The sequence below is a fragment of the Hippopotamus amphibius genome, chromosome 11 (genome assembly GCF_030028045.1).
Source record: "Hippopotamus amphibius kiboko isolate mHipAmp2 chromosome 11, mHipAmp2.hap2, whole genome shotgun sequence".
In the NCBI taxonomy this organism is placed as follows: domain Eukaryota; kingdom Metazoa; phylum Chordata; class Mammalia; order Artiodactyla; family Hippopotamidae; genus Hippopotamus; species Hippopotamus amphibius.
The window spans coordinates 12,973,191-13,001,090 of record NC_080196.1 but is presented as its reverse complement, the minus strand read 5'-3'; the positions used below and the strand labels follow the sequence as shown (position 1 = coordinate 13,001,090).

Genomic DNA, 27,900 nt, shown 5'->3' with positions numbered 1-27,900 from the left:
TCGGCCTTGGCCACACGGCCGGCGACCCGGACTGACGAGCTGGGGGCCCGGAGGCCTGGGGCGGTTCGCTGGGAGGCCAGTTCCCTCCCGGGCGCGGGGGGCCCACGAGCTCCGCCAACGATACCGGAATCGGATGCTCCCGGGTCTGGAGAGGGAGAAGGAGGGCCCCCAGCCTTCCTTGACCCCAAAGAGCGGGTGCTGGGGACAGCCAGCGAGGCAGAGCCAGGAGGAAAAAAAAAAAAAAACCTCTGGCCCTCGGGTGCGCTGGGGAGAACCACTAGCTTTCATTGCTCACGGCCCAGCCAAGCTAAGTAATCGTAGACACCTGTCTATCAGACACTGCCTTCTATTTCAAACGAGCATAAATTAGTTCTTCATCTCACAGTCACCAAATTTGTGTTTGCTCCTTAACTTATTCCTCCCTATTTGGGAAGATTAGGACAGATTTCTCATCATAAATTCTCTCTCTCTTTTTTTTTTCCCCTAAGCAAAGAGCTAATCTATTTCCTTCTATTTGAATTGGAAGAATGTTTAGTGACTTGACCTCAACTGTTTTATCAGGATGTACAGTAATTGTAAGAGGTGTAATTTTTGAAATCCGCTTGTTACATAATCACTGGTTTCCACCAGCAAACCTTTAAAGCGTTTGTTGAAATACAGACTTCAGTGCAGCCAGTATATGTTTATTTTTTTATCAGCTTTTTGCAACTTCTTTTTATCAAGAGTACATTCAATTAGGCTGTAAAATCATGGTCGTATTTGAGGTTTGGATGAAGATATTTAATGTGAACAGAACGCTCCCCCTTCCCAACTGTTGGTACACATGTGCTTTTAAGTCATTTCCATGAGAAGTGCCCACTGAATTGCCCAGTAATTTCCCCTGAGCCACAACATTTATTCCCTTTAAATCAGTTCAGTATGTTAACCTATTAGACAGGCATATACTTCTGTTCCTCTTTCCAGGGCGTCTTTGCACTCAGCCCAAGAGGATGAGATATATTGCGTTTGCAAAAACTAATGGGAATGCAAATATTCTTGTGCAGAGTGTTAAATTCTGTTTTTCATCTTGCTGACATCTGCATGAGGTTGGCCCTTTGAGGTCATCAGTTTCTTTAAGTTTGAACCCCCAATGGGAGATAGAAATAAATCTAAAGTTTCCTGAAAAAAAAGTTTTTAAAATCCAATTTAACAAAAATATTTTATAGGCATATGAGAGCCAGAAAGTGAAACTGTAAACACTCTCTCCTCATTGCTTAAGTAAAATACAGGTTTAAAAGGAACCCTGTGTACTGGTACGATGAAAGATGATTTTTATAAATTAGAAAAACAAAGCAGGCCGTGAAACAGAGGTGTGTTTTTTAATATTCAACATCCATCTTATGGTGTCACTTAAGAATTACTGCACTTAGATGAGGCTCAGGCAAAACATCTTTGTGAGGGGAAGCTACTTACAGAAAAGAGTGACTTTGGCTGTCACACTTCTCTTCCTACCCGGATTCAGGAAGCCCACCCCAGAGGGACTGTGATGAGAGAAGAAGAGTGTCTGGGAGGGTAGCCAGCAGCTCCAACGTTCACTAGGTAAAGTGGTGAGCTCTACAAGGAAATTCTGATCCTACACTGGGATAGCTGTGTCGTAGAACTCGGCTCCTGGAAATGTGATGCTTCCCTGCCATGGTCCCAGAGAAAATAATGCAGCCACCCTCCCCATGTTACCCCATGGAACTCCTGCCTGGTGTGCTTTTATTCATTCAATCCAACAGTAAATTTATAGCTTGGTTTGAAACTTCCTGCATTTTGTATGCCATGATACCTGGATATCCCTGATTTTGAACTCCAGAGATAATTAAAGCGTTATTAATAATCTGGTGTTATGTGATTCACTGAAACCAAAGGTTAAGAGGAATGGAGACTCCTTATTTTCCAAACCAATTTAAACAGAAGCCATAATTCATACCTAGTTCTGCTTGACAAACCATCGAGCGCCCCCCACAGGCAGGCACTGGACTAGGGCCAGGCGTTACTGACACTGGGTCTGTTTGACATCTGCACAAAGGTGGGTACAGTTAACAATAGCCAGATCCATTCTCTTTGGATTTATGAACCTACACCATCAGACCATGTAGCCTTGGGGGCATAAAATCTTTCTGAATTCAAAGTTTCAAGGTTATTAAGTACCAAATATTTCTGTATAATTACCCATTACAAATTCAGGTTTGAAAAACAATACTTGGGTAATCCTTTTGCTTTCTCAGCTGCTTTTGTCAGAGAACGCTTGTGTATTCACAGACCTCGTGCAATATGATGTGTGCTTCTTTGGAAAGAAAGAGCCATAAGATACTTTAAAAGTTATAAATAGGTTCCAATCTTGTCATATCCAAATGACTACATATGGATAGCCCTGAATCCTTCGTTCCTACTCCATGGCAAGATCGATAGGACTTTATTCCTTACAGTAAATTATTGTCCACTTTGTTCAAAATCTTTATCTGACTATTAAAGGCCAAAACCAAAGTTACAAGTTTCACATCCATTTATCTATTTTCTTCCCCCCCTTAAATTAATCATGGAAATCAACGCCAGGCCCAAGGCTGATGAATAATGTTGAGAAAAGAGGGTAATAATATTTCATGAATTGTTTCTAGATTTTTTGATGATGGGAGAGAAGTACTACCCCCATTTAAGAGGCGCCTACTCCAGAGGTAGTACATTGCTCTGGACACTAAGTCTCCTCCGGGCAGGGTTGGCCTCTTAGATGTTATTGGATCTCCTGTAGGTCAGTTAAGTCCTCCACAGGGTTCTGTACACATGAACACTGAAGAAATGTCTACTGAAGAGAATTGCTGTCTTAAAGATATCTATTTGCAAACTTGAGAGAAATATATTCTTAGCTAGAACTAACCACTTGTAAAGTATTTAAGCCAGGCACTTTTTTTTTTTTATGAATTTGGAAAACAAAAATATGGCTTCCATGAAGTCTTTTGTTTTGGTTGTTTGGAAACATTTACCTTTCTTTGAGAGTCTGCGTGCTCACTCTGATGTAAAACTTAACAGGTTTTCTGCCCTTTGGAGAAGTCCCATGATCAGATGTATTTTTGTTTCTCTGGGTGGGTTGGTAATTTTCTCTTAGTAACAGATAACAAATGTGTGTAATAGGTTACGCTGCTATTTTAGTGTGCAGAAGAGTTGGCAGTCAGAAACCTAGTCAGTTCAGCTCAGATCCACCTCTGGGAGAATTCTAGTCATGCTGCATTAAACTACATCTAAGCGGGTAAGTAAAGTGAAATGGAAATTTGTGACTGTTATTCAATCATGAAAACCATAATGCCTCTTTTACATCAAGCATCCAGAAAATAAAAAGCAGAATAGGGTCACTTTGAAGGATGAAAGAAGGGCAAAAATGAAAGTGGGGTGGCGGGGGTTAGGGGACACAGAAATGTTCACTGCCAACCTCGCCCTTGGGATAGTTTCCCTCTGCTCATGTAGAAGTGGCTTGAAGTGTATGCACACTTTTAAATTCTATTATATAAATCTGAAAGAGAAGGAAGAAAATGCAAACATTTTAAATCCACCGTGTGTTTCTTCACATTTTAAATTCAGGGGGTACTTTGGTTCTATGTCTTTAAACAGTGAGCCTTGGAGCTGCCAAGTTATTTTAAGGAGCTGATGATCTCTCCAAATGTATTGAATGACTTTCTCTTGATGACAGATTCATTCTAATGATGTTGCCGGGAGGCAGAGGACACAGGGTGGTAGAAATAGCCTTGGACCCCAAGACAGGAGACCCAGGGCCTAGTTCAAGCAGTTATTAAGACCTTGTTTGGTTTACTCCATTAAAAATACAAATAGTTAGAAAAACCTGTGACAGTCCTCCCTGAGCAAATACGCGCTAGGATGAAGGATGCTTCGTCTGACCCTTTATTTTCTGATGTTTAGAGGGTCACCTTGGATTTATGAGACAGCCCAATGTTGGCACTCAAGTGTCACTTATTTACTTTTTAATGTAAACTACTTGAGGTTATTTGTAAGACTGATATCAATTTTCCCTGCTAATGCAGGAAAGGCATATTTATGACAGAAAATTACGAAAAAAACATAAAGATGTACAAAGGAAATCAAAATCACCCACAATTGTACTCAGAATAACATAATATTTTAGAGTGTCTAATACCAGATGTTTCTTGTACACAAATATACACTTACAAGTGTGCTCACGTGAGTTACCCTATGTTCTGTTTTACTATCAGTTTTTTTCACCTAATAGTATATGGTGAAATATTTTTGTCTGTTATTAAATAGTTGCTACAGTTCATTTAAAATGCCTAAATAGCATTTTATCATGTCAATGCCCCAAAATTTATTTAAGCAATCCCCTTTTGTTGGGCATTTTTATTGTTTCCAGTTGTTTCCTATTAAAAAGAGCTCTGAAATTACCATCCTTGTTGATAAATCTTTTCACACATCCTTGGTTATTTCCTAAGGCTGGTTCCATAAGGGACTTTGTTTTGTCCATGGCTGAACCCCTGATTCCTAGAATAGTGCTTGGCACATAAGCAGTGCTTACATATTTGTTGAATGAATGAATAAATTATTACAAGTTTATATATTTGGTTGAAGGGTATGCCCATATTTGGATCTTTTGATATATATTGCCAAATCGCCCTTCAAAAGATAATGCAGGTTTTACTTCTACCAGGAGCATGTTAATGTCAGCTTTCTAGAATCCTCATTGACGTTGTTATATAAAACAGAATAATTTTGTTTGCAAGTAAGAAAAATCCTAACTCTCACTGACTCAAGTAACAAAAAGGGATTTTTTGTCTCCTATAATTGAAAAGTCCAGAGGCAGGGCAGGCTTTAGGTGTGGTTTGACCCCAAGGGCCATATTGTCACCAAGACGATGACAGCATTTGCTGCGATTCTCCTGCCTTGGCCCTCCTCTGCTGGTCAGCTTTGTTCCTTAGCCGTCTCCCTCAAGGTAGCAAGTTCGTTGCCAGCAGCTCCCAGAGCCATGAGCTTCCTTGGTCACGTGCAGGGGAAAATAGAACTTCTTTTTGCCCAATTATCAAACCAAAGTCTGATCTTTCTTTTGATTGTATCATCTTAGGTTGCAAGCTCTCCTTTGAACCAAACATAGAGGCCAAAGAATGTAATTGCTGAGTTTCTTAGGTCTGGGTTCCATTCTTTTTTTTTTTTTAACTTTTTATTTGTTTATTTTTTACAATAAGCTGTATATATTTAGAGTGTACAATTTGGTATCCCAGTCTCCCAATTCGTTGCCCCCCCAACCCTCCCCGCTTTCCCCTTTGGTGTCCATATGTTTGTTCTCTGCATCTGTGTCTCTATTTCTGCCTTGCAAACCAGTTGATTTGTGCCATTTTTCTATAGTCCACATATATGTGTTAATATACAATATTTGTTTTTCTCTTTCTGACTCACTTCACTCTGTATGACAGTCTCTAGGTCCATCCATGTCTCTAGAAATGTCCCAGTTTCATTGCTTTTTACAGCTGAGTAATATTCCATTGTATGTATGTACCACATCTTCTTTATCCATTCATCTGTTGATGGACATTTAGGTTGCTTCCATGTCCTGGCTATTGTAAAGAGTGCAACAATGAACATTGGAGTGCATGTGTCTTTTTGAATTATGGTGTTCTCTGGGTATATGCCCAGTAGTGGGATTGCAGGGTGATATGGTAGTTCTATTTTTAGTTTTGCAAGGAACCTCCATACTGTTCTCCATAGTGGCTGTATCAATTTACATTCCCACCAGCAATGCAAGAGTGTTCCTTTTTCTCCACACCCTCTCCAGCATTTACTGTTTGTAGATTTTCTGATGCTGCCCAAATCTTGCTGATTTTCTTAGGCCTGGGTTCCATTCTGTTTTCCCATCATGGGACACGTCTCTAAGGCACAGGGATGAAATGACATTGATGTGCTCAGACCTGTGATGGCCCGGAACTGAGGAACCCCACCGAACACCATGGTTGTGAGATTCTGGGTTCTTTGGGCAAGTAGACGTAAAAGAGTGAATGCTTTGGAAGCAATAAAAAACTACACTAACTATTAGCATTTAACTTTTTAAGTATATGTGTTTTCTGGGGTAAAGAGTTTTTCCTGTTGCTTAATTGTTTTTTCATACATCTATGGACCATTTGTTTTTGAGAACTGTCCTTTTTCTTTTTAAATAGAGTTTTTGTCTTTTTTCCTTAGATTTTTAAGAACACTTTATTTAATTAATTTATTTTTTTGCAGTGCTGCATGGCATGCAGGATCTTACTTCCTCCACCAGAGATCAAACCCGTGCCCCCGAAGTGGAAGTACGGAGTCCTAACCACTTGACCACCAGAGAAGTCCCTGATTTTTAGGAATACTTTAAAGAGCTGTTTTGATGGCCTCATCTGATCTAATTCAGATCATGGAGTTCAATCCCTTATTGTGGAGTTGAGAAAGCTGAGGCCTAGAGAGAAATGGCTTCTAATAGGTCATACATCTAGCAAAGGATTCAACTGGGATTCAGATAAACCCTATTTTACCTGTGAAAAAAATTTTGTTAAATTTAGATGTAACTTAGATATACTCAATTGCACAGATCTAAATGTACACGTGTATTTAACCAGTACCCAGATCAAGATGTAGGCTGCTGGCATCTGAAGTGCAGGCAGTGCTGTAGGGCCAAGTCATTGACCTGTGGGGTCTGCACTAACTCTGGGTAGTTAGTATTAGAATTGAATTGAGCTGTTAGACACTTAGTTGCTGTTGGAAAAGACACCGCTCTTTTGGTATCAGAAAAAAAACAGATGCAGACAAATAACTTCCCAAGGGTCATTGATTTTAAAGTATACACTATGTCCAAGAGGATGATGCCTCAGTCTTGCAAGGTCTCACCGCTGAAGGAGCGCTCTGTGTTTTCAACAGAACATTCCATCCTTCTGTTGGGCCATCAGCTTTTGTGTGGTGAGGCGTGTGATACAACCAATGGATTCCGTGGTCTGTGCCCAGTCTTATACTCCTTTATTGTAAAGAGGATCTTTCCATCTATTGCAACATTATGTGTGAGCCTATGCTAGCAGATCAAACCCTGCTCCTTGTGAACAGAAACTGCAAACTCATGCCCAGAATATATACTCATACATATCAAAATCTCTGCTCCTTTCTGGGTAGAAGGAATCCAGTGTGGTCAGCTTGCTACCAAGTAGCTGGTTGGTCCATTGAAAGATGGGGAAGTATTATGGAACCAGCATTGGTCTCTGCTGCTGGCAGGTTAGATATCCAATGAGCCTTGGGAAGAGCTGTAGGGTTTGTGTATAGCCTCCACCCCGTCACCTTGGCCACTCTGTTCCTGCACCCATTGTGCCAACCCTGGGTGGCTGATGGCAGAAATTAGCTGATATCAACTGGTCAAGCCACTTCGTCTACCTGATGTGGTGATACATTTTGTGGTGGTTACATTCTGACGGGCATTAACATCCGCTACAGAGGTCTTCACACTTGGTGCCCACTGCCCTAAGGCGATCCACGTGCCTCTTCCTCTTGAGATTTCTGGGTCCCTGATCTTCCAACATTTCTCCTTCCAGGACTCAGAGCAGGTGGCCAGATAATTTGCTGCCCCCATCTGTATATATTCTAACCTCCAACCACTTGTTTTCTGACATAAAGGTGGATGAACTGGTACTTTGCCTAAACTGTATCCAACGGGAGGATTTCCCTTCACCACTGTCTTTCAAGGCCACTCTTTGAATGGGGCTGTACCACACTTACCATCCATTTTTGGCCTGTGTCCCACATAATAGACTGATTGCTACTTTATCATGGCCTGAACCAGAATTCCTTTAAATCAATTTTAGGGATATTTTTGGTGGAAACTCCTTTACACTAAAAATATTAACATATTTCTTTATTTTTAAAATTCATCAAACAAACATGTCTTGAGGCTTGTTATGTAACAATGAGTGTACTTATGTTGGATTTCCAGCAAACTTTTACCCAAAATGCAGATTTCTCTTTGTCTGTTTTTAAGGTACACATTCATACAGAAAATCTACCAGAGTAAATAAATATCTTCTTCACTCTAATTTTCTGCCTTAGCCAAAAGACAAAGAAATGATCAGTTTTAATGATCAGATTTTGAAGTACAGAAGCAATAAAAAATTATGGGTCCATCAAAGTCAGCTTCCAGATTGGCATCTTTATCCATCAGTTTCTGGGCAAAGTTGTATAAAATTGATTATAATATCTCAAAGTTTAACCTAGAACATGTTTCTGTTAATGGCAATGCTCAGAAGCAGTGTAAAGGAACTAAAATCAACATAAAGAGGCAAAATTACAATGCAAATATATCTCTTAAGAGACCCATAAGCTTAAAGTGTGAATCTTCACTGCCTCAGAGTTCTTTCCCCTTTCTTCATACATATGTAGGTTTGTTTCCTGCAAATGCAGATCTTGAGCACAGAAATTTTATGCTCATTGATATAAGCACTTGCAACCATTGCCTGGGTGTACATATGTTGGGTTTTTAAAAAGAATATGGGAAGGAGGAACCAGAAGTGTTTGGCAAGGCCGTGCACAGCCACTGGTTCTGGATGGAGAGGGACATGTAAAGGGGAACATATCTGTTCCGAGACATGTGGTTTTTCAGAGGATCATAGCGCTTTACAATGGCTTGGCTTTCTCTTTCTAGGTGAAACTTTCTGGGCCTGAAAACATCATTCCAGATGTTTTCTCTGACATCTGAATATTGATCTTTCCTTACCTGGCAATATTCCTGCATAATGACAGGTCAATGTCCTTGTTGTGAGAGGCAACTCCAGAAATTTGGAGCCTAGAAGGGAGAAATAGAAGAAACAGCATAGTGGCCAGTTGATGGAGTGCAGGAGTGTCAACTAAGAAAAGCATGAACTCTATCTATACTTGTATCAGCCTCTGCCAAAGAGACTAGTACCAATAAATTAGCCAGAAAACACACTGAAGAGTCAAACACAATCAGGGTTTCTGTTGAATTCTGGCGGTGATTCTGAGGGGATGTTGTGCAAATAAAGAAACCTTTCTGTACTGTGTTTTAAATCACATAAACAGTGAAAATAAAGATATAAAGATTAATATGCATGTGTATATGTATAATTATGGTTACGATATCTATTTCTTTCTGTTTACAAAGCAAAACATTTCATCTAATTATATCCACAGAAACACAGTGAAACAACCCAAACATTTTATGAAAATAATTTATTTTGCCTTATCTGTTCTGTTTCTATTTATATTATGCTGCACGAAAGTGCTTGGCCCCTATTTGTATATGGAACAATGTCATTTTCAACTTGCACCGAGTATCCATGTCATTATAGGTTATTACAATTAACGCAGTTTTCTTCTAACTTAAAAGAACAATTCAAGAGATGAATTGCTGATATACAAGTTATTTAACTTAAGTAACTAACTGCACAGTTGGTTATTTTTCTAATCCTAGGAAGATGTTTATAAAATATTTTCCCTCACCGCTTTGAAAACAGATTTTTTTTTCTAATTGTATTTTTCTTCCAATTTCAACCACCTTTCCTTTTCTTGCACACTGATGGGTGAAAAACTGTCATTTTTTTCTTAGGAAAAGAAGACCAATAAGCAATTTTACATGAAAAAAGCAAACAGACATTTTCTTAGGATGCCTTATACTTTATAAGAAATATCATAATACTGTGTATCAAAGTAAATTAGCTTTGGTCCAAATATTGTATACAAATATGGCCATTAAATAGTTACATTTTCTTGAAAATATGTTTCTTAGTGAATATATATAAATATAAATAATATATATAAATATATATATCTTTTTTTCCTCCTATTCATGTTGAGATGTCATTATCTCAGTCATATTGGGTAAGTTTGGGAAGAATAAAATATTTATGAATGGTAAATATTGCAGGCTTGGAGATTTTTTTAAATGTTAGAAAACCCAAATCTACGTCTATTTTCCTGGGACCACCCCAGATACTTCTATCATGTAACTCTCTTGATACCAAAATACATCGGTTAAGGATTTCCGGAATTCCCCTCAGATCATACAGACACACAGACAAGATGAGTTAAAAAGATGAATTTCTTCTATTTTATTTCTTACTGGTGTATGGCAGAGAGGACCTCTCCTGCAAAATGTTTGGTGTGTATGCTGTGTGTCAGTATCCTGATTTCTCTGCCACTCTCTTATTAATGTTAATTAGGACATACTTGTGTTATTTCATGTCTCAGTTTAGCAAAACACTGTTAAACTATTATAACCAGTTAAATATGAAGATTTCAGAAGAAATAAAATTTTAATTAACTCTACACAGCAGGTGACAATTAGGAAAAGGGGACTGCTTTTTCCTCACCTGGAAATCAATGAGCTGCTCAGTATTATCTGAAACCAAAGGATGGGTCCTACATCAAAAGATTCCATTTGGAGAAGTTGCCTGTGATAGTATAAAACTTTATAAAGTTGCAATATATTAGAAGGAGTAAACGGAACTTTCAAAATTTGACCTATTTTTCTTGGTCAGAAGGGATCAAAGGGTCTAAACACATTGTTTCAGAACATGTTGAAAGAGGAGAAACTCTTTAGGAATGGTGGAATAAGGACCTTTGAGAATTTGTTCTCGCATAAAAGCAATGAGAACATCAGCCCCCCACCCCCACCCCCCGCCCCAATTGTCAAAATCAGTGTTTTCGGAATTCTGGAAATTAATCAAACACTTGCAAAAATTTGAGGCATGTTTATTGCAGAAAAACAGGTGACTCTTGATAAGAACAGTGAGCTTTGTGGCATTTTATTTTCCCCAAGTTCCATCTTGTTCTTTCTAGTTTCATTGGACTCTTGAAAACCAACAACACCCTTGCAATCACCGTAGGTGTGAAAAACAGGAGGCAAGCAGCCACTGGGGGGAGCAAAGTGGTGCTGGAGCATCCCCCAAACACACCATTCCCAGAGAACTGTCATTACTTGACCTGTCCGACAGCTGCCTGAAAATCTCCACTTGCAGAGCTTGTCTTTATTTGACCTCACACAGAACTCAGTGCAAATGGCCTTTTCCCTGGGGCACTTGTCAAAAAACTTTCAGTGGTAATTGTTTAACATTGTAGCTGCCTGAGGTTGTGATAACCAGTGATGACTAAAAAACTTAAAAAGCTGGGGAATGAGACGTCCACAGGGAGCTTTGGAAACCCCTGCCATATTCTTGAGAATCTAGAAGGCCACGTGCATTTGCAAGACTGTGCACATTCACAGGAAAGACCTGAGAAGACCCTAATCTCTAACTTTTGGCTGACCTTGAGGTCCTGTGCACACAGGAAGTAAAAGCTAGACAGTTTTAAACTGCCACAGCATTGAATGTGTATCCCAACATGGATGCAAAGCTTCTTGGGAAAGGCTGGGAGAGTTATTTATTCAAGGCATTTGGGGCACCGATATCCAATTGTTAGATGATAACTAAGGTAACCAGGCAGGGACTTTAGCGGTTAGACCCAACAAAGATTACACACATTAAAGAATTACTGCATCGAGTCACTAAACAAAGCAACAACAATAAGAACAGCAAAGAGCTGCAAGCACCAAGGGGAGGGGAAATTTGAATTCCAAGGTTGCCATATTATATTATTTTAAAAGTCCAGTTTTAACGAATTTCTTACAAAAGATATGAGTCATACAAAGAAACAGAAAAGCCCATGCACAGGGCAGTCAAAAGAAACTATCCCTGAGAAAGCCCACAAATTGGACTTACTAGACAAAGATTTCAAATCAGGAATTATACATACTTTCAAAGAAAGAAAAGAAGCCATATCATGAAAAATAATGAAGGAAAGTATGAGAATCATGCCTCGCCAAATAGACAGTAGCAATAAAAAGGTAGAAATTATCAAAAAGCATCAATTAGAAATTCTGGAGTTGAAAAGCACAAATGAAATGAAAATTTGCTAAGGGGCTCAATAGCAGGTCTGAGCTGGCAAAAGAAAGAATCACCCTGAACTTGGGGATAGAATTGAGATTATCCAGTTTGGGAAACTGAGCAGGAATAGGGAAAGAAAAATGAACAGAGACTCAGAGACCTGTGGACAACACAGGTGTACAAATATATTCATAATGGGAGTACAAGGAGGAAGAGAGAAAGAAAAAAGTAGTAAGAATATTTAAAGAAATTATGGCTGAAACTTCCCAAATTTGATGAAAGATATTAATCTACACATCACAGCAGCTCAATAAACTCCAAGTAGGAAAACTCAAAGAGATGCATGCCTATACACATTTCATGTCAAACTGTCAAAAGCCAAAGCCAAATGTAATACAGTACAGATACAATACAAAATCAATTGTTCCTATATACTTGCAATGAACAATCCAAAAGTAAAATTAAAAAACAATTCCATTTATAATAGTATCTAAAATAAAATACTTACAAGTAAGTTTAATAAAACAAAGGCAAGAGTTGAACATTGAAAATTACAAAGCATCACCGAAGGAAATTAAAGGAGACCTACACAAATGGAAAGACATCTTATGTTCATGAATTGGAAGACTTAACATTAAGATGGCAACTTTCCAAACCCTTCAAAGATTCAATTCATGCTCTTTTAAAATTACAGCTGCTTTTATTTTTGCAGAAATTGGCAAGCTGATCCTAAAATTCATATGGAATTACAAAAGACCCAGAACAGCCAAAACAATCTTGAAAAAGGAAACAAAGTAAGAGGGCTCATACTTCCTGATTTCAAAATTTACTACAAAGCTATAGTAATCAAGACAGTGTGGTACTGGCATAAAGCTAGACATATAGATCAACAGAATAAAAAATTCAGCGTCCAGAAGTAAGCTCATACATTTATGGTCAACTAATTGTTGGCAAGTGTGCCAAATAAATCAAATGGGAAAAGAATGATCTTTTCAACAAACATACTGAGACAGTTGAATATGCACATACAAAAAAAGTTGGATTTTAAGTGGGGAAAGCAGGGAGGTTTGGGGGGGAATGAAACGGGAGATTAGGATACCAAATTGTACACTCTAAATATATGCAGTTTATTGTATGTTAACTGTATCTCAATAAAAGTTCTTAAAAGAATAAAATAAAATAAAAAAACAAACAAAAAAAAACAAATGCAAGTCAAAGCCACAATGAGGTATCAGCTCACACCAGTCAGAATGGCCAGCATCAAAAAACCTAGAAACAACAAATGTTGGAGAGAGTGTGGAGAAAAGGGAACTCTCTTGCACTGTTGGTGGGAATGTAAGCTGGTACAGCCACTATGGAAAACAGTTTGGAGGTTCCTTAAAACACTAAAAATAAAACTACCATATGATCTAGTAATCCCACTACTGGGCATATACCCAGAGAAAACCATAATCCAAAAAGAAACATGTACCATAATGTTCATTGCAGCACTATTTACAATAGCCAGGACATGGAAGCAACCTAAATGCCCATCAACAGATGAATGGATAAAGAAGATGTGAGATATATATACAATGGAATATTACTCAGCCATAAAAAGGAATGAATTGGAGCTATATGTAATGAGGTGGATAGACTTAGAGTCTGTCATACAGAGTGAAGTAAGCCAGAAAGAGAAAAACAAATACTGTATGCTAACTCATATATATGGAATCTAAAAAAAAAAAAAAAATGGTACTGATGAACCCAGTAACAGGGCAAGAATAAAGATGCAGATGCAGAGAATGGACTGGAAGACACGGTGTTGGAGGAGAGGGCGGGGGGTGAAGGGGAAGCTGGGACGAAGTGAGAGAGTAGCACAGACATATATACACTACCAACTGTAAAACAGATAGCTAGTGGGAAGTTGCTGTATAACAAAGGGAGATCAACTTGATGATGGGTGATGCCTTAGAGGGCCAGGACAGGGAGAGTGGGAAGGAGTTGTGGGAGGGAGGGGATATGGGGATATATGTATAAACACAGCTGATTCACTTTGGTGTACCTCAAAAGCTGGTACAAGAGTGTAAAGTAATTATTTTCCAATAAAGAGGTTAACAAAAAAACAAACAAACAAACAGCAAAAAAAGTTGGATTTTTATCTCACACCATATGCAAAGATTAACTCAAAATGGATCAGAGCCTTAAGCATAGAGGGAAAAATATGAAACTCTTAGAAGAAAACATAAATCTTCATAATCTTGCATTAGGCTATAGTAGATCAATCTCAGTCCACAAACTCTGATGTACAAGAAATGTAACTTTAATTAAAGTATAGCATGGATGTTAAGGTCTCAGATGGTGCTGCCAGACTGCCTGGTTTCAAGTCCTAGCTCTGTGTCTTACTGGCTGAGATTAAAACATTTGTTAATAAGTCTTAAATATTACTCTACTACATGGAAAATCCAAAATACAAATGCCAAGAACATTTTGAGTGTTGGTAGCATTATTGGAATAAGTGAATAGCTTATTAGGTGATTACTGATTATTTATTATCATATATAACTTCTAATATGTTTATAAAAATAGTCCCTTTGCTTTCCATCATATTTTTTTTATAGAATCACAAACTTTTACAGATGTATCTCACAAATCTTATTATAAAGGTGAGACATCTAACACTGTCATCCCTTGACTCTCCCAAAGTCAGAGAAGTAGTTAGTGACAACAGTTAATTGAAAAGGACAGTTAGAGGTCAGCTATGTGGGTAATCTGGGTCATGTTCTCATTCTCTAAAGACCTTCTTCAACAATAGACTACACTTGACCTCAAGCTCTAGCTTTCCACTTAATATGATTTCCCCAACATATTTTCCAGCTTTTGGTTTTGGGACTTTCCATTTTCCTTTTTGTCCGATATTACAAAGCCTGATGCTTAAAGCTGATTTACTGTATCTCTGCTCTATTGAATTGTGATTGATAAACTTGGGCTGTTTCAGCTGAGTGTTTTTGTTTTTGACAATACACTTTTCCTAAAAGTATTTATAATGATGACATAAAACCCTTCTGTAACCCTGATAACCCAGGGTATTTCCAGTTAGCTCAAAACACCATTAAAATTTCAAATTAATTTTCATTATAAAATAGACCATGTGTAATGTTTTTGTGATGATGATGTCAGGCACTGTTCTAGGTTAGGGTTGCCACATTCAGTAAATAAAAATATAGCATGTCCAGGTAAACTTGAATTTCAGATAAACAACAAATAAACCAACTGTTGCCCAGGGCATACCTATATTAAAACAAATTATTCACGGTTTGTCTGAAACTAAAATTGTACTAGGTATCCTTTATTTTATCTGGCAATCCTAATTTAGGCACTCAAGATACATCACTGAATAGAAAATTCATGCTCTCATAGAGCTTATATTTTTAGAGGGGAGAGATGGACAATACAATGAATATAATTAATAAGTAAACTATATAGTATGTTAGAAGAGAAATGCTTTAAAATAAAAAAAGAGATCAGGATCCCTTAACCTAGGTGTGAGAGTGTGTGGAGAGCAGATTTTCATTTTCAGTAGGGTTATTGGTGAGATGTCTCATTGAGAAGCAAGATTTGAACAAGGACTTGAAGCATTTTTCCAGAATTTATGGCAAGAGTATTCCAGGCTGAGGGACAGTGTCTAAAATACTGAGGAACAGCAAGGGACCAGTTGGGTGGCAGTAAAATGAGTGGTAGGAGAGAAAATGGGGCTCCAGATCACAGGGCCTGGGAAGCCATTGTAAGGACTTTGGAGCCATTGCAGGATTTTGTGCAGAGGTGTGATATGACCTGACTTATCTTTTTAAAGGTCACTCTAGACAATAGAGTGATAAGTATAAAAGCAGGGAGACTATTAAGAGGTGATCATAATCGCCAAGGTGAGAGGTGAAGGGACATAGACTATGGTGGTGGCAGTAGAAGTCAGGGGAAATAGTAAGATTCTGGGGATAGATTGAAGGTTGAACCAATGGGATTTCCTAAAGATTGAGTATGAGATGTGACAGAAAAAAGAACTTAAGGGTCATAGCAAAGATTTCCTCTAAGCACATGCCATGAAAAGCCCTGACCTTCAGACTGGGGATATTTTTAAGGAGCTATGCATTGAAAGCTCTAAGGACTAATGGTGATTACCTCGAAATGTAATTTAAATGATATATTAACATACATCTATGGACACAAATTAGAGCATGACCTACTGCTTCTTTGTGGAAGCTAAAGACAACTGAAGACTTTCATGTACTATAAATAGATTTTTATGGAGATAATTTATTTTATTCCACCTGTCAGGATAAAGAGTGTGTCAGACAGCTTTCCAGCTTACCAAATGCTACCAAGCCCTGAATGCTTCAGCCTCAAAGTAATTATATCCTTTTTATTTATTGATAAACACCATATGCCTGTCATGTCAGAGATCAGAGAATGTCAAGGAGTCATTCACTACACTTTGCTACAAAGCCTCCCTCATTATTCTCCACTTCATTCATTCTTGCTAAGCCTTCATGTCTGAGGACCTCTGTCTCTAGGGGTTTCACACAGGGTATTCAACTCAAAGCATGTTTTGATAGTTGAGCCACTGGTGATACCACTAATCTGCAACTCCCTTCTTTCAATTATTTGCCCTGATGTAGAGGAGCTATGATTCAAATGATTCAAAGAAAGTAAAAGAGAGAGAGAGAAGATAATAAATATTATTTATAATTAGTTTAGAAATATATAAATTGCCCTTGAAACACTTCATTCTTCCTAATTATAGTTTACACGGACCAAAATTTAAAGTTGATTTACATCCTCTTAGCCTACATGAGCTAGGGAGGAGGGAGTCTTGTTCAGTATAACAGATGGCAGGGTGATACTGTTTTGGGATTAAAAAGAAAATATATTGTAGCATTTCCATTTAAAAAAGGGCTCTGCTTTTGGTATAAACACATGGGAATGCATGAGATGGTAATGGTGGTGATGATCATAAGAAAGGTAGCAAAAATAAAAATAGCTTAACTTATAGAACTTTTAATATGTGCCACATATTGCTCTAGGCACTCCACTTATATTAATCCTCTTAATCCTCATATGAGGTCTGTATTATTATTTCTCATATTTTACAAATGAGGGAACTGATGTTCAAAGAATATAAGTAACTTGCTCATGGTTACATAGTCAATATGTAGCAGAGCTGGGATTCAAATTCAGATAGTCTGATTTTACACTTTTCACTTCTATATGATGTCAAATCACATGAAAATATCAACAAAATATAATACATTACTTTGCTTGATAGAAAGAGAAATGCCTAGGTGTCATACAGAGAAGAAACTCAAAGTTGGAGTCACAATGAGAAATGAAGCAGCAAGCCCCAGAGAATACCAGACCCAAAAACAGACACTAAGAACTAGGCAGGATTTTATTGTCCGCATGTGAAACAGGATACATAAACTTGAACGTATGCAGAGAGGGGATCCTGGAATAAAGCTCTTTATTACATCTGGGAATATTTGAGGCTTGCCTTGTATGTTGGGTAGAAAAAACTTTGCCCAACAACCCAGAAAGCTAAAAAAGAACATTGTTGTCTTCTCAGAGCAATGATGGGCAAAGATATTTGTAAATTTGTGAGCAAACCTAAATAAGGGAAAAAGCAAAATTCCTAAGCTGTGTTCCATGTGGGTATGAAGTCCACATTTTTTTACACACAGTGTAAAGAAACATGAAGCTTAGAAATAAACATAAAAATTAGTCCACATTCAGTAATATGTCCAGGGCTTTGACAGAGGAAATGTAAAAGACTTTGTAGGGACAGTTCTGCCTCTCAGGATTAAGGAGTACCCTTGGGGATGAGAGGGAAACAATGTGAACTACTTGTAAAAAATTATGGACAACACAAAGAAATGAACCCATGTGAGAATGAGTCAACAGAAAAAACAAGTAGTATGCCAGGTGTGAGACACAAGAGATAACTGGGAAAATGCTATAAGTATATTTTAAATTATTAAAGATACAAAAGAAAGAACAAAGAATGCATTGCAAGATAGGATCCTATGAGTTAAAAAGAACCAAAGAGAACTTTGGGAAATGAAAAAATTAAAATAAAAATTCAATTAAGTAAACAAGCGATTTGATACAGATGAATGGGGAAGTAAAGTGCCTGTGGATAGAGCTGAGGAATTCATTCAAAGAGAACAAGGTATGGGAGGAGGGGGGAATTATTATAAAGAGAGAGAAAATGAGAGGTTAAGAAATATAGAAGATTGAATTAGAAGGCCCAACATATGCATAATAGGAGATCCACACTGAAGAAACAACATGTGAAGAGAGGCAATATTTAAAGAGATAATAGATGGCTATTTCTTTTCCTTGTTTTGGCCACACCTCGCAGGCATTGGTTCTCCAACCAGGGATCAAACCCATGCCCCCTTCAGTGGAAGTGTGGAGTCTTAACCACTGGACCACCAGGGAAGTCCCATAATGACTATTTCTCAAATCAAAGAAAAATATGCAGATGCAAACCAAATTATGAACAGAATAAATTAAAATAAATCCACACCTAAATACATTGGAATAAAACTACAACATATCAAATAAAAACAGAAAAATTTGAAAACAGACAGATAGAAAAGATATGTAGTAGAATGCTGTATTGGGACTCTTTCTATCTCAGTTTCTGCAGAGGCCACTTAAGATCAACAAAAAAATAATAAAAAGCAAATACTCCCTCATTACAAAGAGAAGTACTAAACTTCCTATGCAGGATGTGGGAAGAGAGTAGTGAATAAAAACTAAGTGACTTTTCCCTTTCATTTTGATGTAGACCATTTAGAAATTCTTCCTTTGTAGCCTAGAATGTTGATTTTTTTTTTTTTTTTTTGCAGATCACAGTGAGTGTTTGCAATGAATATGTATTTTCCTCTTGATAAATTCAGATTTTTTTTGCAAATATATTTCTGATAGGTATGAATGCATTTACTTAGGAGTCATAGGTATACATATATTCAGTTATAATAGATACTGCCAGTCAGTTTTCCAGAGTGGGTGCACCAATTTATACTCCCACCAACAATGCATGAGAGTACCAGTAGCTCCACATCCTTACCAATACTGGTATAATCAGTCCTTTAAAATAATAATCCATATTGGTGGGTGGATAGTAGTAGCTCTTTATGCTTACAAGTGAAGGTGGGCTTTTAAAAATTTGTTTATTTGGCCACTGGCTAGTCTCTTGCAAAATTTCCTGTCCACTTTTTACCTATTTTTCTATTGAGTTAACTTTTTCTTATGGATTTGTAAGAGTGTACATCAATTACATATTGCTGTATAACGAATTACCCCAAAACTTACTAGCTTAAAACAACATTTATTATCTCACAGTTTATGTGAATCAAGAATCTGGGTTCTCTTTAGCTGGGTACCTCTGGGTTATGATCTTTTATGAGGTTGTAGGTAAGCTATTCACTAGGGCTGGTTGGCCAGGGCTGCAGTCATCTCAAAACTTGACTGATGGGACTTCCCTGGTGGTGCAATGGTTAAGAATCTGCCTGTCAATGCAGGGGACACGAGTTTGAGCCCTGGTCCAGGAAGATCCCACATGCCATGGAGAAGCTAAGCCTGTGCACCACAACTACTGAGCCTGCACTCTAGAGCCCTCATGCCACAACTACTGAGCCCATGTGCTGCAACTACTGAAGCCTGTGCACCTAGAGCCCGTGCTCCACAACAAGAGAAACCACTGCAATGAGAAGCCTGTGCACAACAAAGAGAGCAGCCCCCACTCGCCACAACTAGAGGAAGCCCACATGCAGCAACAAAGATCCAATGCAACCAAAAATTAAAAAAATAAAACAAAAAAAACTTGACTGATGTTGGAAAATCCTCCAAGCTCACTCATGTGATTGTTGGAAGACTTCAGTTCTTTATGAGTATTGGATTGGGGGCTTTGTTTTCTCACCACATCATATGGGCCTCTCTATAGGATTACTCATAATATGGCAGCTGGCTTCCCTTAGACTGAGTGAGCAAACAAGTGAGAGAGAGACAGAGAGAGACAAAGAGAAAACCTCTGGAAGCCATTCTTTGTATAGCTTAATCGCAGAAATGACATCCATGACTTCTGTATTCTATTTGTTAGAAGTGAACAATAAGACTAGCCACAGTCAAGGACAGGGGAATTTCTCCCATTCAGTAGGTTTTCTTCATTCTGTTAATGGTTTCCTTTGCTGTGCAAAAGCTTTTAAGTTTAGTTAAGTCCCATTTGTTTACTTTTGCTTTTATTTCCTTTGTTTTAGCAGACAGATCCAAAAAAAAGCTTGCTATGATTTATGTCAAAGAGTGTTTTCCCTATGTTATATTACACGATATTGTAGTCTATTAACTGTGTAATAGCTTTATGTCTAAAATAATAATGCATGTACTTTAATTTAAAAATATTGCTAAAAAATGTTAGCCATCATCTGACAACACATAGTTGGCACAGAACTTCAATTTGTAAAAAATGCAATATCTGCAATGTACAATAAAGCAAAGAGTAGTAAAACAAGGTATGCCTGCACTACTTACATGAAGTAGTATTTTTACCTCTTCATAGACAATGATAGGAATTTAGAGCATTCTAAATTAATTTATCCCTTCTGCCTTTTGAGTTTTTGTTATGTTTTAATTTTGCATATATTTGAACCCCATAAATCTTTTTTTTTTTGGTTGTGCCAGGTCTCAGTATGCAAATTCTTAGTTGTGGCATGCATGTGGGATCTGGTTCCCGACCAGGGATTGAACCCAGGTCCACTGCATTGGGAGCTCTGAGTCTTAACCACTGCACCACTGAGGAAGTCCCTGAGCCCTATAAATCTTATTATTGTTTTGTACAGTCAATATTTATATAGATTTACCCACATTTCCCAACTTCTGTTTGTGCTTTATTTCTACCTGCATGTATATGTATCCACATGGGATCATTTTCCTTCCACTTGAAGAATATTCTTCAGTATTACTTTTATTAAGGGCTTACTGGTGACAAATTCTCTCCACTTGCGTTTGCCTGTTAATGTCTTTTGTCACCTTCATTTTTGAAAACAATTTTTTTTTCAGATATAAAACTTTAGGTTGGCAGCTACTTTCTTTCATTACTTGAAAAAATGTCATTCCATCATCTTCAGATTTCCAACATTTCTGATGCATCTCAATATTCTGAGATTATTTTTCTTCTTTTCTCTGAGAACAAATGTAGAATATGGGCCAAAAGATCTGTTTGAAGACAATATATAGCTACTAAGGCACTGAAGAATTATAGGGACACATCTGGAAGAAAAAGGAAACTCAGAGAACTAGGCTCAGTATTTGTAACTACTTTCTCTTGGAGGCAGCTGTTCATTTTAGAAAAGGCAGATGAGAATTTAAGAAAAGCTCTCCACTGACATGAAAATTTAGGAGGACAAAAAAATATAAAGATCAGGGCCTGCCAAGGATGGGGAATGCCCTGGGAGCCCTCATCTAGGCTTTGGGACCCAGAAGAACTATATCTTTGGAGTAAGAATAAACCAGAAATAGACCAGTTTTGAATAATCTCAGTCTTTGATTGGGTTAAGGTGATCTTGGATTGCAAAAGCCTTAGCCTAGCCTGTTAGTAGCAAATATATCTCTGGAGGAAAGTAACATCATCTGATATCTAAAATCATCTTCACCATCTTTCACATATAATTTCCACACTCAATAAAAATTAACCAGTCACATAAGGATACAACATAACATGGGAAAACCACAAGAGAAATAATTTGAAACAGAAACAAATCTATAGAAAACAGAGTATCAAATGAGGTTTAAAATGTTCAGGAAATTTTAAAGAATCAGATGAGAATTTTGACAGATGAATGGAAAATATAAAAAGAACCTCATGATAATTTTAAAAGTAAAAAAATACAATAGCTGACATTAAGAACTCAATGGATGAGTTTATTAGCAAATTAGAGTCAGATGAAAAGAGACTTAATAAGTGGAAGAAAAATCACAAGAAAATATCCATACTGAATCCCAGAGCAATAGCAGTAACAAAAAATGGGAAACACCAATTAGAATATAAGAGACAGGACATACAGTGAGAACATTAACACATGTATTATTGGAGTTCTAGAAGAAGAGGAAAGAGTTGATGGGGCAGAAGCAATATATGAAAAGATAATGGCTGAGAATTAAAAACAAAAAAAACAAAAAACCAACAAACCAACAACCCTGAAAGACATCAAGCCACAGGTTTAAGAAACACTAAAACCTCAGGAAAACTAAATATAAAGAAAACAATGTCTAAGCACATCACAGTTAAATGTAAAATAATAATAATAATAATAATAATAATTAAAAAAAAAAAAGACAGAAAAAATCTTGCAAGCAGCCAGATGGGAAACAATAAGAGTAACAGCTGATTTTTCAACAAAACAGTGGAAGCCAGGAGTCAGTAGGATGATATTGTCAAAGTTCGCAAATGCAATAACTAAATACTGGTTTTGGCTGAACTCACCTAGGCATCTGGATCTGACCGGGGGTGTCTGCTCCATCTGTCTCTCATCCTCCTCCTGGGTATAGCAGGCTTGAGAATGATCTTCCTATGGTAATGGCAGAGACACAAGAGAGCAAGCAGATATATGAAAGCACATTTTAAGCTTCTGCCAATGCCACATCTGTTAGATACCATTGGTCAAAACAACTCACATGACTAAACTTCTAATCAAAGAATAGGGAAGTATGTTCTGCTCTTTCATAGGAAGGGGTGTAAAGACATGTGGGAAAGTGCATGGATGTAAGAAGCAGTAAAGAATTGGAGCCATCAGTGCAAAGAGCTGTATAGATACATGTTTGTAGCCTGTTTCTCTAGACAGAAATGAATCAGGAATAACTACCTAAATAATTCTAGCCGTTGTTCTGACCAGGGTTGTAGACAGTGTTCAAACACTCTCAGTTTATACTCTCAGAAAGTAAATGCTTCATACCACAGGTACTTTAAACTCTAAGAGCAATTCCTTCTGCAGGACAGGAGGTAAACTAAGTGAAGGGGAAGAACTGTGTTTACTCTTTGAAACATGGGAGTGATAGTAAATTAGGATGAAGAAAAACAAGTAGATATGAATTTGAGTAATGTCTTCATTACCCAAACTAACTAAAAGCACTATGTGGAATTAATTGAGAAGATTAAAAATATACATACAGGACTTCCGTGTGCCACAACTACTGAGCCTGCATCCCTAGAGCCCGTGCTCGGCAACAAGAGAAGCTGCTGCACTGAGAAGCCCATGCACCACAACAAAGAGTAGCCCCCGCTTGCCACAACTACAGAAAGCCCTGTGTGCAGCAATGAAGATGCAATGCAGACAAAGAAAACCCAAAAAACAAACAAAAAAAACCACACACACACACACACACACACACACACACACGTTATTCCTTCCCAGACTTAGTAGTGCTAAATTGGACCTATAGTCCAAAAAAGAATATGGTAGAGAAGCATAAAAATGATTGAAATTTCTACATAAGACATTGAGTCCATTTCTCCTGCTCTATCCAAGAAGAAGGAAACCAAGAAGGTTCTAGTACATATGAGCTTGAGTCACTTGTTCTTGCTTATGCAGGGACAGAGAAGGGGAAGATGGCCAGAATGGAAAGAAACTAGCCAATGTGCTCCTTGAAGGGATTTCCTGGGCCTTAGAGGCAGTGAGAGGTAAAGCAGTGATTGCCTTTTTTTCCTCTCTTTTTTTAAAAAATTAATTTTTATTGGAGTCTAGCTGCTTTACAGTGTCATGTTAGTTGCTATTGTACAGCAAAGTGAATCAACTATATGTATACATACATCCCCTCTTTTTTGGATTTCCTTCCCATTTAGGTCACCACAGAGCACTGAGTTCCCTGAGCTATACAGTAGGTTCTCAGTTACCTATTTTATATATAGTATCAATAGTGTATAAATGTCAATCTCAGTCTCCCAATTCATCCCACCAGCCCCCCTTGGTGTCCATGCATTTGTTCTCTACCTCTGTGTCTCTATTTCTGCTTCACAAATAAGATCATCTATACCATTTTTCTAGATTCCACATATATGCGTTAATATACAATATTTATTTTTCTCTTTCTGACTTCTCTCTTTATGACAGTCTCTAGATCCATCCATGTTTCTGCAAATGACCCAATTTCATTCCTTTTTAAGGCTGAGTAATATTTCACCGTGTATGTGTACTCTATCTTCTTTATCCATTCCCCATTGATGGACATTTAGGTTGCTTCCTTGTCCTGGGTATTGTAAATGCTACAATGAAAAGCAGTGCTTGTTAAACTGGCCTATGATGTGCCCTGAGCTGTGACAACACATACCTTCTGAGAGTCTATGCTTGGCTACCCCAAGCATAAACTTCCTTTGAGATTTGGGTTTTCTTTAAAAATTCATGTAAATTTTGTTTTCTCCTTCTCTCTCTTTTCTGCAAAATAAATACATGCTTTTTTAAAAAAATAAAAAATTGTTTTACTTATCTTATTTAAGACTTAAAAGAAGTAGCATAGTTATGCTACAGCTTTGGGTATTTCCTGGCATGTGAAGTTATAAACCTAGGATTAGGTCATTCTGTTTAAGAATCTCAGGTTATAGTGTTGACTTGGCGGTCAGGAGGACTAGATTTTACTCTTGTCTTTGCTCCGGGTTCATGCTAGTGTCGGAGAAGTTATTTGAACCGCCTAGACCTCGGTTTTCTTGCCTGTAGGGGATTGGACTAGACCATCTCTACAGTTCCTTCTGATTCTGAGCCTCAGTGGATCTTTTCCAGGTCCTTAGCTTACTAAGTTCAATTTTGGCATTTGCTTATGAGCAGACATTCTCTTGAGCTCCTCTGCCATCACTTAGGCATGTCTGGGGCTCATTTTCACCATTCATCCTAGAGGAGGAGAGCCAATTTTCCTTTACATGCTGATCACACAGATTGGTAGAGTCCACTTTATATACAGCCAGGCATGGTTACTCCTTGTAAGACATCTCCTTGCTGTAATGATGCAGCAGACAGAGACAGGATAGGAAGGTTTGTGTCCTAAACCATCAAACTAGAGACAATGCCAATAGAAGTTTTTTCTTTAGTATACCAAATTAGCATACTTTTCATGGGGAGATTGATGGACTTTGGCCTACTAACAGACGCAGGGGTTTGGTTTGGGGTTTGTTTTTTTCCGATTCCATCGGCTTTGAAACTGAGAATGGAAATGAGACACCTGCATTAATAAAACAACAAGGTGGCGTTTGGACACTTAAACTAAACAAAAGAAATTGGACCTGGGAGGGGATTACTTATTTATGGCCTCTCCTGTCAAGCTAACTATCCTCTTGTGAGGCCTGAGGTGCTCTCTTTGTTGGTCCTTAAGGCAAGTGGGAAGGGTTCTGTGATGGTCTGTGGTTTACAATAGTGAGCTGGTTGTTGGGGGTCATTTGGTCCAAAGCTTCCTTATAAGGCAATGTACACCCTCTCCCTCTTTTCTTGAAGGTATTCTGGAGGGACTCATGATAAGCAGGATATATGGCTCAGGAGTTTCACTGTATACCCAGGACACAATGACAAAATTAAACCAGAGTGAAACAAGGCCAGAGGTCTTAATCAACTCTGCAAAGGAGGAATTCCTGAGGAGTTGGTGGTGGCCTGATTTTTTACATCAGTTATAACTGACCTAGGAGAAGCATAAGTAAACGCAGGGCATCGGGCAAAGCTCCTCTGCCAAGGAGCTGGATGTGCTGAATCACCTGATTGGTCTCATCTATCTCTGGTTTCTACTATTGTCCCCTAAAAAGCCTATAGCAGGGACTTCCCTGGCATCTGCCTGCCAGTGCAGGGGACACGGGTTCAATCCCTGGTCCAGGAAGATCCCACATGCCACGGCGCAAAGAAGCCCTTGAGCCACAACTACTGAGCCCGCACACCACAGCTACCGAAGCCTGCATGCCTAACAGCCCGTGCTCCGCAACATGAGAAGCCACTGCAATGAGAAGCCCAGGTACCGCAATGAAGAGTAGCCCCGGCTCACTGCAACTAGAGAAAGCCCGTGCGCAGCAACAAAGACCCAACACAGCCAAAAAATAAAATAAAACAAAAAGCCTATAGCAGTTCTCATGTAACTTTGATTAATGTCATTTAAATAAAGATCACCTTGACTCTGATGTGACCTCATAGAACAGACATATTTCCCAATCTCTAATGAATCCTTAATAGGATTTTTACATACATGCGTATATGCATATGAAACGTATGTCTTGTTATTGTCCCAAGTTTCCTGAACATAGCTCATTGTGGTTGCATACGGGCACATCCCATATGGAAAGCATTTATATGGAAATACACGCATTTTGTCTTCGTATAAAACCAATTCTGCCATAGAACATTTTTCTCCTTTTCTTGTCAGCAGGAAGAAAAGGTCAGGTTTTAAAAGGGATAGAAGATAATCCAATGGAGGAAAGGCTAGTCTCCACAGCTGCACTTTAGCAGGAAGTCATGCATTCCCACTCTGATCTACGAAGGTATGATAGGTCACCTTCTCACGGTGCTGACAATAGAGAATATTAGAACCCAACATGAAGGAGAGAGAGAAGGATCTGAGAATTAGAGGGTATCAGGTCAGACACAAGACCTGACAGGTAAGGTGGCTATTGGCTTCTTAGGCAGGAGGGCCAGAAAAACCAGAAAGATTTGAACCCTAAGATCATTGCTCATTGATAAGGCCCAAGATAAAATTCCTGATAAAAGAAGAAGCGGGGCTCTTCACCTCCCTTCAGCAGCCTCTTGATACGGCTGCTACCCCAAAGCTTTTCACTTCCATGAACCTCTTCTAATCCTGGCTCCTTCTAGGTATGCTAGTTTACTAGCCCCACACCCGTCTGCACCTTCCTCCTTAGCTGTCCTAGGCTTCAAGATGGATTATTTTAAGCAAGCTCTCATTGAGTAACAAGCGCTCTAAAAATGTAGTAGCTTTCAATGACAACTGATTATTATTTCTTACCTGTCCTTGGTTTGTGTGGCCATTTCTGCTGATCTGGACTGGTCTCCACTGAGCTCAGCTGGGCTTGCTCATGCGTCTACACTCAGCCTGAGAGTTGGTTAGTGGCTGGCTGATCTAGAATGGCCTCAGCTGGGATGATGCAGGACCTCTCCCTGTGGTCTCTCCTCCTCCAGCCGGCAGCTAGCCTGAGCCTGTTCTCATGACACGGCAGGGCTACAGGACTAATCCTGCAGGAGAACAAGCCCCGTTGCATAGCTCTTTGCAAGCCTCTGCTTGCATCCCATTGCTCAAAGCCCAGAGTCAGAATGGAAGAGGATTATAAATTATAGACCAAAGGGCGTGGATAATGGAAGGCCATTAATTGGGGCCATTCATACAAACACTCTATCACACCACCCTAGGCCAAATCATAGATGTATTGACTCCATGGCTCCTAGCCCCCATTGTAACTGTTACCCTTCTGCCACCCTTGACCTCCACCATCCATTCCGCATCTAATAGTCAAGCTCTTCTCTTAAAAACACCCATCAGATCGTGCCACTCCCCTGCTTGGAACCCTTCAATGGCTCCCCAGAGCACTTAGACTAAAATGCAGATGGCTTACCATGGCTACCAGGTTATAAAGGATCCAATGGCCCCTGCCTATCTCTGTGACCTCATGTTGTAACCACTCTGCCCCTTGTCCACTCTACTCGGCTACTCTGTTCTTCTATCTGTTCCTCCAGCCTCAAGGATTCTTGTCTTTTGTGCTCCCTCTGTTGGGGATGATTTGCCACAGGTGTTTGGATGACCGATGCCTTCTTATCTGTCAGCTCCAACATCCTATCCTCACAGAGGCCTTTCCTGGTCCCCTAAGGTAAAATAGCTGAGCTCCTTCCCCACATGCCACAAACTCTATCTTATTATCCCTTTCTTATTTTTTCTTTTTTAGCAACTTAACATCTGAAATTATCCTGCTTTTTTAAAGCTTTTT

At 38.6% G+C, this 27,900-nt stretch overlaps 1 long non-coding RNA gene across 2 annotated transcripts; it reads right to left on the bottom strand.

Annotated features, from left to right (window-relative positions):
* Window positions 1-302: 302 nt before the first annotated feature.
* On the bottom strand, window positions 303-27,084 carry LOC130831831 (uncharacterized). Of its 2 annotated transcripts, XR_009048122.1 has the most exons (5): window positions 26,928-27,084; window positions 22,432-22,516; window positions 10,365-10,461; window positions 8,753-8,821; window positions 303-3,529 (listed from the first exon to the last, which is right to left on the bottom strand). It is a non-coding gene; the product is annotated as an uncharacterized LOC130831831 (long non-coding RNA). The 2 variants fall into 2 exon arrangements; XR_009048123.1 differs by lacking the exon at window positions 10,365-10,461.
* Between the last annotated feature and the right edge of the window lie 816 nt (window positions 27,085-27,900).